Source organism: Rutilus rutilus, assembly GCF_951802725.1.
Source record: "Rutilus rutilus genome assembly, chromosome: 13".
Classification (NCBI taxonomy): domain Eukaryota; kingdom Metazoa; phylum Chordata; class Actinopteri; order Cypriniformes; family Leuciscidae; genus Rutilus; species Rutilus rutilus.
Window position 1 is genome coordinate 21763628 of NC_140218.1, and position 14110 is coordinate 21777737.

Consider the following 14110-nt stretch of genomic DNA (forward strand, 5'->3'; position numbering starts at 1 on the left):
CGGTCTTATACATAGTCATTATCTTTGCCTTGATGAAATTCAGAGCTCCCTTCCTCACTGAAGCTGCAGAGAAGCGGAGGAGTACCAGACAATAATGTCAAAGCTCTTTGTTGCATGGCAGGGACTGGAGGATGTGATACAAATTGCTCTCATAATTGTTGCCATCCAGAGACTTAGAAAGTCACCTTGTTTTTCTTTTTTTAACAGTACCCTGCAATTATCAGGAAATAATAACAGGGCCGTCAGTGTCAAGACTTTCTTCCTGAACAAGTGCAATTGTGCGAGGACAACAAATCTGAATTCATTTGGCTCCTGATGCATGGATAAAGAACTGAGGGGGTTTTGTATTTATTGCAAGCTGTTCTGAACATTCCAACTTTAGACATCATTCATTCTCAACCCAGATCTCCCTGGGAGGAAGCAATCCGAGACAGGCTGACCTATTTTGATGTATATTTGATGGAAAAGGCACTTACACTATGAATTGTTGATGCTAGAAAAGAGAAGTTCATTTGCACCACAACTGTCACTATTAGCATCCACATTAGTCACTATGTTTGTGATTGATAGTTTACTGTTTTGTGTCTTGTTGACTCCATTTGCCCTTTTTAATTATTTTCATCCATTTTTAAAATATGCCTATATAGAGCTGTAATTATATATTAAGCAATCACAAACATAATCAAAATGAACTCAAGTGAAACTTAATTCAGTGTTTCTCCACTTTCTCTTTGTGTCATTTCAGTTTGTAATTTTCCCCATTTCTGCAATATTAAATATGCTGTTCTGCAGAGACTTTGTTATGGGGTGAAACCATAGAGAATAAATTCACACAGTGAATGACATAAACAGCTGGAGAGACAATGATTACATAAACAAAAGCAAATTAGCATGAATTCCTTTAGCTGGAATTCAGAGCGGGAAGCACACACTGTTCTTCCTCTATTTCATAAATATTGAAAACACCATGAAAATTTTACACATGCGCGCATACATGCACACTCAAATATATCTCTGGAATCTGACATTGGTTTCCATATAAAGAACAACTGAAAAGGAATCCGATCAAGAGAATGTGCATCACCCATGTGCCCCACCAGCTCTCTGAAGATTCAACCAACTTCTCTTCATATGCAAATAAAGCTCTTAGAGTAAAATGAGCAAAGACATTTCCAGCAAAGATAGCTGATTATCTAAAAGTCATGGCTGCAGTGGTACTTTCATCTATCAGGCATCCTTTGTGCTCTATCAGAATAAATTACATTCATTTGCTTTCTCGATCTGTTTCAAGTGAGCCATTGTGCCCATAACAAAGCAATAATTGTAATCACTGAGAATTGTATATTTTTATTTCAGTTTTGTATTCAAATTCTATTACAGTATCAAAACACTCTAATCTCCAGTCTAAAAACATTTAATATCCCTATTAAATCATTTTTAATGAGTTAAATTTTTACATTTTGAAATCAAGTATAATGTATAATCAGTAGAATGAAGATGGCATATATTATTCTGGCATTAGATGAAGTGGGATCTTAAGTGGCTCTGGGAATTTCACAGCTGAAGGATGTTTGTAGAAAAGCACTTTAAAAAAAACACCTTTAATGTTCAGACTTTTCTAGTTAGCAAATGTTATTAGTTAATTAGTTAAATTAGTTAATACTGAATTGCTTATTAATTTGTCTCACCTTGTTTTTCCACATTCTGACATGTATATACACTCACCTAAAGGATTATTAGGAACACCTGTACAATTTCTCATTAATGCAATTATCTAATCAACCAATCACATGGCAGTTGCTTCAATGCATTTAGGGGTGTGGTCCTGGTCAAGACAATCTCCTGAACTCCAAACTGAATGTCAGAATGGGAAAGAAAGGTGATTTAAGCAATTTTGAGCGTGGCATGGTTGTTGGTGCCAGACGGGCCGGTCTGAGTATTTCACAATCTGCTCAGTTACTGGGATTTTCACGCACAACCATTTCTAGGGTTTACAAAGAATGGTGTGAAAAGGGAAAAGCATCCAGTATGCGGCAGTCCTGTGGGCGAAAATGCCTTGTTGATGCTAGAGGTCAGAGGAGAATGGGCCGACTGATTCAAGCTGATAGAAGAGCAACTTTGACTGAAATAACCACTCGTTACAACCGAGGTATGCAGCAAAGCATTTGTGAAGCCACAACACGCACAACCTTGAGGCGGATGGGCTACAACAGCAGAAGACCCCACCGGGTACCACTCATCTCCACTACAAATAGGAAAAAGAGGCTACAATTTGCACGAGCTCACCAAAATTGGACAGTTGAAGACTGGAAAAATGTTGCCTGGTCTGATGAGTCTCGATTTCTGTTGAGACATTCAGATGGTAGAGTCAGAATTTGGCGTAAACAGAATGAGAACATGGATCCATCATGCCTTGTTACCACTGTGCAGGCTGGTGGTGGTGGTGTAATGGTGTGGGGGATGTTTTCTTGGCACACTTTACGCCCCTTAGTGCCAATTGGGCATCGTTTAAATGCCACGGCCTACCTGAGCATTGTTTCTGACCATGTCCATCCCTTTATGACCACCATGTACCCATCCTCTGATGGCTACTTCCAGCAGGATAATGCACCATGTCACAAAGCTCGAATCATTTCAAATTGGTTTCTTGAACATGACAATGAGTTCACTGTACTAAAATGGCCCCCACAGTCACCAGATCTCAACCCAATAGAGCATCTTTGGGATGTGGTGGAACGGGAGCTTCGTGCCCTGGATGTGCATCCCACAAATCTCCATCAACTGCAAGATGCTATCCTATCAATATGGGCCAACATTTCTAAAGAATGCTTTCAGCACCTTGTTGAATCAATGCCACGTAGAATTAAGGCAGTTCTGAAGGTGAAAGGGGGTCAAACACAGTATTAGTATGGTGTTCCTAATAATCCTTTAGGTGAGTGTATAATACATACAAGCATGATACAGGACTGCCAATCTACATCAAGAAACTGGCAAAACAAGCAAACAAATAAACAAAATTGAAAGTTCTCCAAATATTTTCAGCTCTAAATAAAATGACTAAAAATGTGGATGCGAATATTAAATTATAATATTAAAAGATAAGTATTTTAATGTGTACTGGATATTTATGTAAATATTTAGACATAATACACAGAGTATGTACAGTATCAAAGAACTATGAATAAATAATTCACAAAATCATAAAATAAATTCCATAAATAAATAATACACTAAACTATTAAACAAACCCTACTAAAGGGGACCTATTATGCAAAATTCATTTGAACATACATGTGTGTTGGCAGTGTGTACACAACCACCCTATAATGGTAAAAATCCATCCACTCCTTTTTTAATCCCCATAAATGTGCCTCAGTGTCTCAGAATAAGCCATTTGCAGAATTCATATGCCATTTGCATAAAGTGCGTACTCTCACTTTCATTTCTGCCGTTATCAGTAACGTTAGGCCTATCGCTCCGGAGACCGTAAGCTGGATCACGAACAGTACAGATCCATCCTCGAGTAACAACGAGACAAGAAGAGAGAAATGAAGACTGCTATATTCATTCTTACATCCAACAACAAAACACCTCAATTGCTTAGGAGACATTCTGGTCTACAGCTGCTCCGGCATCGAAACAATGTTGGACTGTGTACAGCTCACTCAGGGCGGGGTCTATGCTAAAACTGCAGTGTCCGTCAGCAGTCGTGGGCGGGAATCTACCGAATTTGAGAACGGCTTGTTCTGAGACAGTGCTTATGATTTATGGGGATTTTTAAAAAAAGCACTGGGTGGATTTTTATCATTATAGGGTGGTTGTGTACACACACTGCCAAAACACATTTATGTTCAAACGCCATGTAAAAGTGAATTTTGCATAATAGTTGCCTTTTAATACTCATGCAACGTGTCTTACAGCCAGCTTTCTTTGTGCGTGCTTCGGGTGCTTGTGCTCAGAAAAATGAAAGCTTTAGCATAAGTTCTGCTGGGAAGACTCAATTACTACGTCACTTATTGCCTTCACTTCTATCCAATCATATTCTTATGCTCACTGTATAAAAGCACGGTACTTACACATGTTTGAGTTCGCAGATACTGAAGCGACGATTAGTTCGCAGATGCTGACGCTTCAATTCAGTTAGCAGTTGCTGACGCTTCAATTCAGTTAGCAGTTGCTGACGCTTCAATTCAATGCGCAGTATGACACCGGCGTTCCTTCACTTGCGTTCGAATCCAATCATATAACAACACAAGTCATATCGTTGATTTGATCTCAGCCATTTTCGCGGTGCGCGAATGCACCACGCTTGCAGAGGAAACAAGAATGTGGCGGCTTTAAATCTCACGAGAGACGATCTCCTAACAGGGTTTTCAAGTTCAAGTTCCATTTTCAAGGCTTTCACGTTGAATAGCTTCCCGCGGCCACTGTTTATATCCCTATTAGGCTACTATGATTAAATTCCATTCAGGTAAGTATATTAATTTGCTACTCTACTGCTCCCTTCATCAGCGGTAAAGTTCAATTGTGACTCTGGAGACACGGTAGTTTTCTAAAAAAAAAAAAAAAAAAAAACACTGCCAATACATAGCCTACAGTCTGCACCGCAACATACTGTAACGCTTTAAAAAGAAGGGACTGGTGGACACGTATGATATCCACAGCGCAGTAGCTACTAATCTATTTCAGCGTTGTTGATTCCACGCTCTCATGGTTAATTGCAAAATATTAACAGCTGGGTTGCTGAAAATAATTAAATCAAGCTTAAGAGCAACTTTATCAAATTGGCTTTATGTATATGCCATTTGCAGCTCGCGCTCCTCATCTGCTCACTATGACGTGCCTTTCAATAAAGGAGCATACCTATTCAACTCGTTTACGCCCTTATCTGAATTCGTTATTGCTTCGGCCTTCATGGAGACGTTTGCTAGTCACTTCCCGACCGCCGGTAAAATTTCGACTTAAATGCTGCGCTTTAACAATAAAGGGGGAATTTTATCTCCGTTCATTTTCTGTAAATATAACTATCTATTATTCAAACATAAAACAAAAGCAATTAATAGCTACTGTTAAATTAAAAATAAAAATAAATACATAAGTTATAAATTTATAAAGGGTTTGTAAAAATTTGAAAGTGATATAAATATATGTCCATATCAGAAGCAAGTTGTTTGTTGGACGTTATACGTATGCCGTAGTAGACATGGTTATGAAGGGTATATGTAGGGTATGTAGCAGGAGTGTTTAATACAAAAGAAGTAAATCATAAATTTACAGTGCTAATAATTCTCTATATCTCTATCAATTCGACTTGTTGCATATAGGCCTACAATGATATGATTTTTCATATCAAGATCTTTTAATTCTTGCATTTAAGTTCTTCACTAACAGATTTATGGTACAACCGCCATAACCCAAATTTTCTTGGCGACTACTTTAATCCACCGATATGTGTCATAGAAATATAGACATTATAAGGATTCGATATTAAATGTACAAAGGCAGACTAAGGATGCTCGGGTCAAGGTCACAGACTTTGCCAAAACTTGCCTAACATAGTAGAACTAACAGTTATAAGTGTAGACTATATAATTCAACCAATCACCAGACGAACGTCAGTCAAGAAGACTCGAATGACATTATATTTACTTATCTGTATGATTTAATTATCTGTATGATTTAAATGTTCACCTATTTTTCTATTCAAGGGACTCACTTGGTTGCCATGGCAGTGATCTCTCGGTCGTGAATAACTTCATTCATATAACTTGAGAGTAATGTCAGGTGTACGCTGCCAGCTGAGAAAGATTCTATGCTCAAAGTCAACAACAGAATATCAAGTGTGATTGAGGTATCTTTTCGGTATGCAGTCACCTTACTACAGGTAAGTATTGCACTGAGTTAAAGATTTAAAAAAAAAAAAAAAAAAAAAAAAAATTCTAGTATAAGTATCTCTTTAAGGCAGGGCATTTATTTCTCGTCTGTTAACACTGGCCATAGTCGAAGGGTGCATATCCATTCAGATTTGGACATTTGGAATACCAAAGGTCAGATAATTTACCAAGCCTGCTCAGACTCCGTTCATTCGCACTTCATCGAATTATCTTATAGCGGCTGCTAACATCTCTGGGTTCGAAGTGGTGGCAAAACTTATGTTGTACGTGCTAACGAAGCTCGGTTGCATTCCTAAGGCAGATCGTGTTAGACGATCATGCTATTCCCGAGACGTTCAGCTGGCAATCAGTAGTCTCCAATTTCATGATTAAGGTCCCGCAAGCACATTCCTGACCACTGCAATGCATAGCTACGCACTGTAGTCTTCAGGCGGCTCTGCCTTCAGCAACCCTTATCCATCACCCTGCCCTCCTCTAACTGTGATCAAATAAATTAGTCACTCTGCTCAATCCAGCTAGACAGTATATCACTGAAGATGTGGCTCCCTACACCTTTAAAGCTTGTATTTCTGCAGAATTGATTTTGTTTCGCTTTTCTTTCAGATTCCTAATTTCTTATCCGGATCACGGCCGGTTGTTCCTTCCTTATCTACAATTAGTAAAATTGATGTGTGGTGGGTCTCCTGTGTCCCCATGGTGTGTGTGAGGGGTTTGGCTTGGAATGTCCTAAATACATTTCATATCCTATGCTGGAATTGTCATTGAGGGTGAGTAAAGCGCATGGTTTTCGTCGTCCCTTTGGATGCAGTCGAGCTGCTGCTCCCGGAACAGGGCTGGAGTTCAACAGCTCGTTTTGCAGCTTTGATTACCTCTCACAGACATTTCAAAACTTTTAGATTATATTCAAACCAAGTCAGCCAAAGATGGAGAGACTCAAGAAGCGTCAACATGTATACCCCATTTCCGGATGGTTGGTTGATGTATCATGTAGCTTATGCGTAGTTATCTTCTAGTATTGACAGCTCATTCTGTTTGTTATGCTATAAATCATATTCCGGGAGCTAAATATATAACTTTATGGTTTGTGATGCCACTAATCCAAAGGAATGCCGCACAGTCCCTCTCAGCATTGTTGTAGTCCTTAAAAAGCGATCTCTTTAAATTAAATCTTCAATGCTTGAACTTGTGCATTGTAACTTTGCAGATGTTGGTTATGCTTTAACAGTAACATTACAGGAAAGCGAAATCCATTTAACCCCCTTTTATTACCTCCCATCCATCTTGGTTACTTTTCCTATTTTCATATTCAGATCGTATCCATGTTTAACTATGTTCATGGCTCATGCATCCAGGGGAATTTTCTTCAGATCTAACACTCCGATCTTGCCCTAGGTCCTTTTTCTGATTCACCTTCTCCCCTAATTTCTTTACTCTTTCTTAAGCACTCCAACCGACTCAAGTTTCTGGTATCATATCAACAATTTCTAAAATTAGCAATACATTTTGTCCCTTCTCATCTGATTACATTCCTAAAATCCGCTCTAGATTCTCAGATCACTTTCCCCATTTTCCTACCTACGAAGCATCTCTCTCTAAATCCTGGTTCAGGACTCATCTAGTTCTGTCCTCAAAAGCTGCAGTTATCTCCCCTCCAGTATAATGGTCATTCATTTAGGATTGGGGCAGCCACTACAGCAGCTGAACGTGGCATTTCTACTTCAGCTTTCAAGATCCTGGGCAGATGGTCTTCCTCTGCATTCAAGTCTTATATAAGACCAGATTCTAAAACTATTCTTCAAGCCCAGCAAGCTCTACAATAACCATAAGGTAAAAAACTATGCAACTACTGGTGGTGGTGTCAATCTTATTTCCTTCATCCTGTTATTATTCTAGCCAGCACTCCTCAATGACTATCTAGTCATCTATTCTGTGTGGCTTAGCGGCTCTGTTCAATGTGGCCTCGTCTCTATGTGGCTGTAGCAGCCGTTGTGCCTTTGTTACATGTTCGTCATTTAATTTAAAAACAAAAATAAATAATAATAATTATAATTATATAATAATAAAAAAAAAAAAAACAGTGACTATTTCATGCGATATTCATGTTCTATGTGGTCTACTGTGACCGTGTAGCCTAATGTGGCTGTCCCGTGGTCTTGTGGCCATTAAGTATGGCAGGTTCTGTGTGGCCTAGTGGCTCTGTCTCGTTGGCCTCGTTCAGTGTGGCTTAGCAGCCTTGTGGCCCGGTGGGCCTCGTCTCTGTGGCGGTCTCATGGCTTCGTGGTACCATGTCGCCATGTCCTATGTTCGGCCTCCAGGCTGTGGCCCTATGGCCTCGTTCCGTGTGGCTTAGTGGCCGTTGTCTGTACGTCTCGTCTATGTGTGGGCTTATGGTTTGGAACCCTTTATGTTCTGTGTGGTCTACTGTGACCGTGTAGCCTAATGTGGCCTTGTCTCGTGGTCTTGTGGCCTTCATGGCATGGTTAAATGTGGCCTAGTGGCCTTGTACTCAAGTATGTCTGTCTACGTGTGGCATTAGTGGCCTTGTGGCCACGTGGGCCTTGTGTACATGTGGGGCTTGGCGCCTTGTGGCATATGTTTGCCTTGTCCTTTTAAAAAGATGCCTGAATGGCCAGTGGCCCCTTTGGGGCAGAGGTTTAATGTGGCTTAGATGCCGTAGTCTTGTGTGGTTTGTCTTTATGTGGCTCTAGTGGCTCGGTCTTGTCCTTAAAAGATGCAATGGTGGCCAGTTGCCCCCCGGGGCATAGGTTTCGTGATCTTAAAGCTGTTGTATCCTGTTAAAAAAAAAAAAAAAAAAAAAAACCTTATGTGTTGTCCAGTCTTACCTCGTCTCTTTGTGGCATTAGCGGCCGTTGTGGCTTAGTAGCCTCGTCTCTGTGGTCTATTGTGGCCGTGTGGCTCATTAAAGCCTCGTCTCTGTGGTCTATAAAGGCCATGTGGTCCAATGAGGCCAGAGTCTGTGTTATGCTCAGCCCCAGGTGGCTGCTATATGTGGTCCAAGGAGGCCTGTTTATTATTTTGCCAAGGCGGCTGTCTGTGTGGTCCAATGTGGCCTTGTCTATGCAAGCCAAAAGCGGCATTGCCGGTCCAATGAGGCCTTGTCTCTGTGTTTTCCTAGGAGTGAACTGGCAATTAAAAAATAAATATATAAATAAATAAAATAAAATACTTTTAAATTAACATATAAAAACATAGTTATTTTAGAATTATCTGTCCTTCTCCCCTATTAAACTTTAGGCACGCTGTATTTTCACATCTAATTTGTATCTTCACCATTTGTTTCTTCCTTCTCTATTTTTCAGGAACCCCAGGACTCTAGACTGGTGGGTATACTCAGTTACCATCTTTTGGGGGTTGGCGTGCCCCGTTCCAGTGTAGTCATACTCCACCTATTTTTGGGGGTCGGCTGCGCCCCTGCCTTCATCTCTAGGCAGGAATTGCAGATCCGATACTCTCGGATTATGCACTACGGACGGGGCCTACGCCAAATGACTTTGTAGTTTATCAGCTTGCTGAGCTGTCAATAAATGTATGGTTTATTGAAATAACTCTCCCGAGTCTTTCTGGTAGAAATGAAAGCTTTAGCATAAGTTCTGCTGGGAAGACTCAATTACTACGTCACTTATTGCCTTCACTTCTATCCAATCATATTCTTATGCTCACTGTATAAAAGCACGGTACTTACACATGTTTGAGTTCGCAGATACTGAAGCGACGATTACCCCCATCCTCCCCACCACCACCAGGATGGTCCCGTCCATATCTCCCAGGGGGGTCGGCTGCGCCCCTGCCTTCATCTCTAGGCAGGAATTGCAGATCCGATACTCTCGGATTATGCACTACGGACGGGGCCTACGCCAAATGACTTTGTAGTTTATCAGCTTGCTGAGCTGTCAATAAATGTATGGTTTATTGAAATAACTCTCCCGAGTCTTTCTGGTAGAACTATATATCAGAAGGTTAGACTGATATAGCTATAAAATGCATGCAGATAATAAACTTTTAATGATGATGAAGAACAGCAATGTCAGGTGAGAGTGACCGCGATAGAGATGCTAATCAACACCAAACAGATGTTTTAGTTTTATCCAAGGCACGCGCAGTAAAGGCTCCGCCCTCTTCTGGAATCAGGGTGGGAAGCAGCAACTCATTTGCATTTAAAGATACATGCACGAAAACAGCATGTTTTTTTTTCCTTCCCCTCAAAAAGGCATTTGAAACATGGTATAATAAGTGATCTGTGGGGTATTTTGAGCTAAAACTTCACAGACACGTTCTGGGGACACTTATATTAGATCTTGTACAAAGGGGCATAATAGGTCCCCTTTAAAGTAAGAAAATTGAGAAAATGCTGTAGTGTAAAGCACAATGTGTGCAATTCAGGCTCCATGTTGTCTCTTGGGTTGTATGGTCTGTGAGTCATATAGATCCTGTATGAGGAGTATAAAGGGTGAAAAGATCAGGCTCTCATTAAAACTAGCATGGTGTATCTAGCTCTACATCCAACTAAGGAACAAATTTAATTAGCGGACTGTGAAGAGAAATCATTCCGCAACTCTTTCACTAGATTTATTATACACATCACCAAGCGTTCTGTGGTGCACTTCTACACTCTAAAAAAATATGGTTCTTTACACAAAGTAACAGTTCTATTACCATATATTCCTGAAGAACCCTTTCAGAACCCTGAAATGGTTCTAAGTGTTAGAGTTTAGGGTTCTTTATTCCCGCCTTTTTGTTTTTCAAATCTGTAACTGTCAAAGCCTCCTCATTACTGATTATGGAGCTCAGCTATACAACTACAGTTACTACACAGACTATCAACACACTCTCAACAGGTAAATGATTTCTTTCTTAAAATGTCTATAAATTATAACTTTAAAAATTGTACCAATCATTTCCTAACAATCATGTATTTTTCTCTTTTAGTTTAATAGAACATGTTGTGTGAGCAGCTCTGTTCAGTTAAGGACACTCATCTTCTCTTCTCTACAAAGTAAGTAACAGAGATATGAGCTGTGTCTGAAACCACTCACTCGTTCACTCATTCACTAATCCCTACATAGTGAATGGCAGTTGAGTGCACTACATCAGCAAAGAGTGAACGAAAATGAGTGAGCGAATTCGGACGCTGACATAATTATCACGCGCCAGAGAGCTCGGACAATTTCGTCATAAACATTACCTACCCATCTTTAATATTTCCTTTTTTGGCTGTATGAATTGTATGTAACAATTGTATGTATGTATTTTTCATGTTTATTGCGTTATTTGATAAAAAAAAAAGATAAAAACACTTGCTTGTCATATTTATTTACTTTTTACATTTACAGTATATGTGAAAATAAAAGAGAACAAAACACTACACAATACATTTGTTTATTCAAATATAGATATAACGGTATATATATATATATCTTGCGTGCGCCGTTGCCATGGTGACATTGTTGTTTATTTTTCATTCGCGCTCTATCGCCTTATCGTGTTGGATTGTGGGAAATAGTGTCTCAGCAAGTGTACATCGGATGTACACTCGAATTCAGAGAGGATTGTGGGTAAAAGTAGTGAACGAATGTAGGGAATGATGTCGTTCACTCAGAATTCGGACACCACTACAAAATGGCCGACACCCTAAATAGTGCACTATATAGTGGATAGGGAGCGATTTCAGACACAGCCATGGAATTTATGATCCATATTGTTTGATTTTTTTTAATTTTTTTTATGACTTTATGCTTAAACATACCCAGTCACAAAAAAAAAAAAAAAAAAAAAAAAAAAACATTAAAGCCATACCATGACTTTATGACTTTTTCCTTTTAACATGGTAAAGGGCTCATTCTTTCCATTTTTGCTAATTTTGGCCTTCATGGACATTTTTTACATAATCAATTGGAAGAGACACAATGTAACTCTAAACTCAATTATGTATTTCAGATGCTGTCACGTATCATAACCTCATCATCTGCTGAGAGTAACTGCCACTGAGAATACATACATAATGAAGGACGTAAAGACATCATAGGGGATTGTGAAGATATTTCACTGGAACTTAGTCTTCATTACATCTATATCGTGTTCAATGTCAATTGTTATTTGTTATTGTATATGTATTCAGCTAACAACTGTTATTAGAGCACTGTAATTTTTGCTACAATCTGCCATGTCAGTAAAAAATAAAAGTACATGAACAAGAACATGCTATTTAAACAAAAAAGTAAAACCCAAATAGAGACCAGGCCGATAGATGGCTAAAAAAAAACAATATTAATTAATAATTGATAAAAAATTGAATTAATAATATTAATATTATGAAGATAATACTAATAGTAATGAAAATAAATATTGTTGAAAAGGTTATTTATAACACCATTAAGGTTCTATATAGCACTTTCAAAGCATGGTTCTATATGGAACCTTATAAAAAGGGTTCTATTAGCACCAAAAAGGGTTCTGCTATATTGTTACAAGCCGAAGAACCCTAATTTGGTACTGTTTAGAACCATTTTTCTTAAGAGTGTAGTTTTGCCTCAAGGCATAGGCTTTACTTAATGTGAATTAGAGGATTTTGTTTGTTTGTTACACTCTTTAATCTTAAAAAGGGTTGAGAAAATATTTTCCAGTGCTATGAAATTGTAATGTGGTGGGAGTTTGGCTATGACTCTGTGATTTGAAATCAGAGGGGAGCTGATGATGAGAATAGGAGCTGCAGAGAGAAAGCAATTAATAATCTCTTCAGCAGACTGTGTCTGCATGACTGCACATACAAATTAATGGATTTCTTCTTCCCCTTTTTTTAATTTTGAAAAATCAATTCAGGTTATGCCCACGCGGTCAGCATTCCAGCTGCAGCGTCTGCGTTTTTATGCTTTGTTTAGTTTTTAACGTGACATCGAATGGACTTTTGCTGTCTCTCATTGATTTTATCCCTAAGGAAATTCTTTGCACATAGGTAACTGTTGAGTTGTATCATGTTGCTTTTGCCTAAATGTTAAAGCTGGTGCTGAGTTCTACAATATTTTTGTTGCCACTTAAATTGTTGATATCCCATCAACACATGAAAACCCATAATTTATTCTGGCAGGATGCTGCAATCTGTTGCTTTATGACAAAATCACAAGACACCCGTGGTGCTGTCATAATAATAATCATTACGGCCCTGGCTCTGTCCATTACGTTAAGAGGATTTTGCAGGCAATCGACAAACTGGACCTCTAAACTGTCACTCACTATAGGTCTAAATGCACATTTCTTTTCCATCACAGTGAACCAATTATGACCTCTATTGAAATGCTTTCCTGTATTACATAAATCCGTAAGACCTTACCTTCATGCTGTGGAAATACAAACCAGAAGACAGAACGAAACGAGCACAGTGGGCGGGGCTACATAAGATCTGGCTAGTTAGTAGGTCGTAGCAGCAAACACACTGTGATGATCATGCTAAATTTCTGACACTGTCAGAAAATTATTGCAGGGTATCTTTGGTCGCAAGACTGTGACAGCAGCCGTCTTTGAACCTCTCTCACTGTACAATGTAGGACCACCGCTTAGGAGACGCTAATGGACCGTACCGGGCATTAGAGATAACATTAGTTGAAGAAAGGACATACTTCTAAGTAACCCTTTTTCTTAAAGGCCCACTGAAGTGCCTTGAAACGAGCAGCTTTATTTAATGTTTTGAGGAAGACCGGGCAGAAGCTGCTGCTGAAATCGGTCACTTGTTCACACAATTACTTTTTTTAATATATATATATATATGGTGAATGGCGGGTAGTATAGGGGATAGGGAACGATTCAGACTGTGTAAATATGCTTTCCTTTGGGGCGACTGAAATATGGTTTCACACAAACCGCCGCAGCGCGCACAGTCTGTTTTGGACCAGACACGATACCACAGTGGGGATCATACGCTCGAGTTGGAGAACATATCTAACCCATTTGAATTCTACACAAAATTTTATATTTTAAAGCGATATGGATAGGATTAGGAGGAGAAACGGTTAGCCAGACTCAACAATAGAAACAGCACTGACAAGTAGACGAGATAACATACCAATGCCATGCACCAACATAAATTAGGCACACATACTTTTCTAACTACACACCCTCAGCATGATTATGATCACTATTTTGCTTTAGTAACAGTAACATTAAATCTAAAAGGGAAATCTATTAGACTGTGCCTATCATAAGCT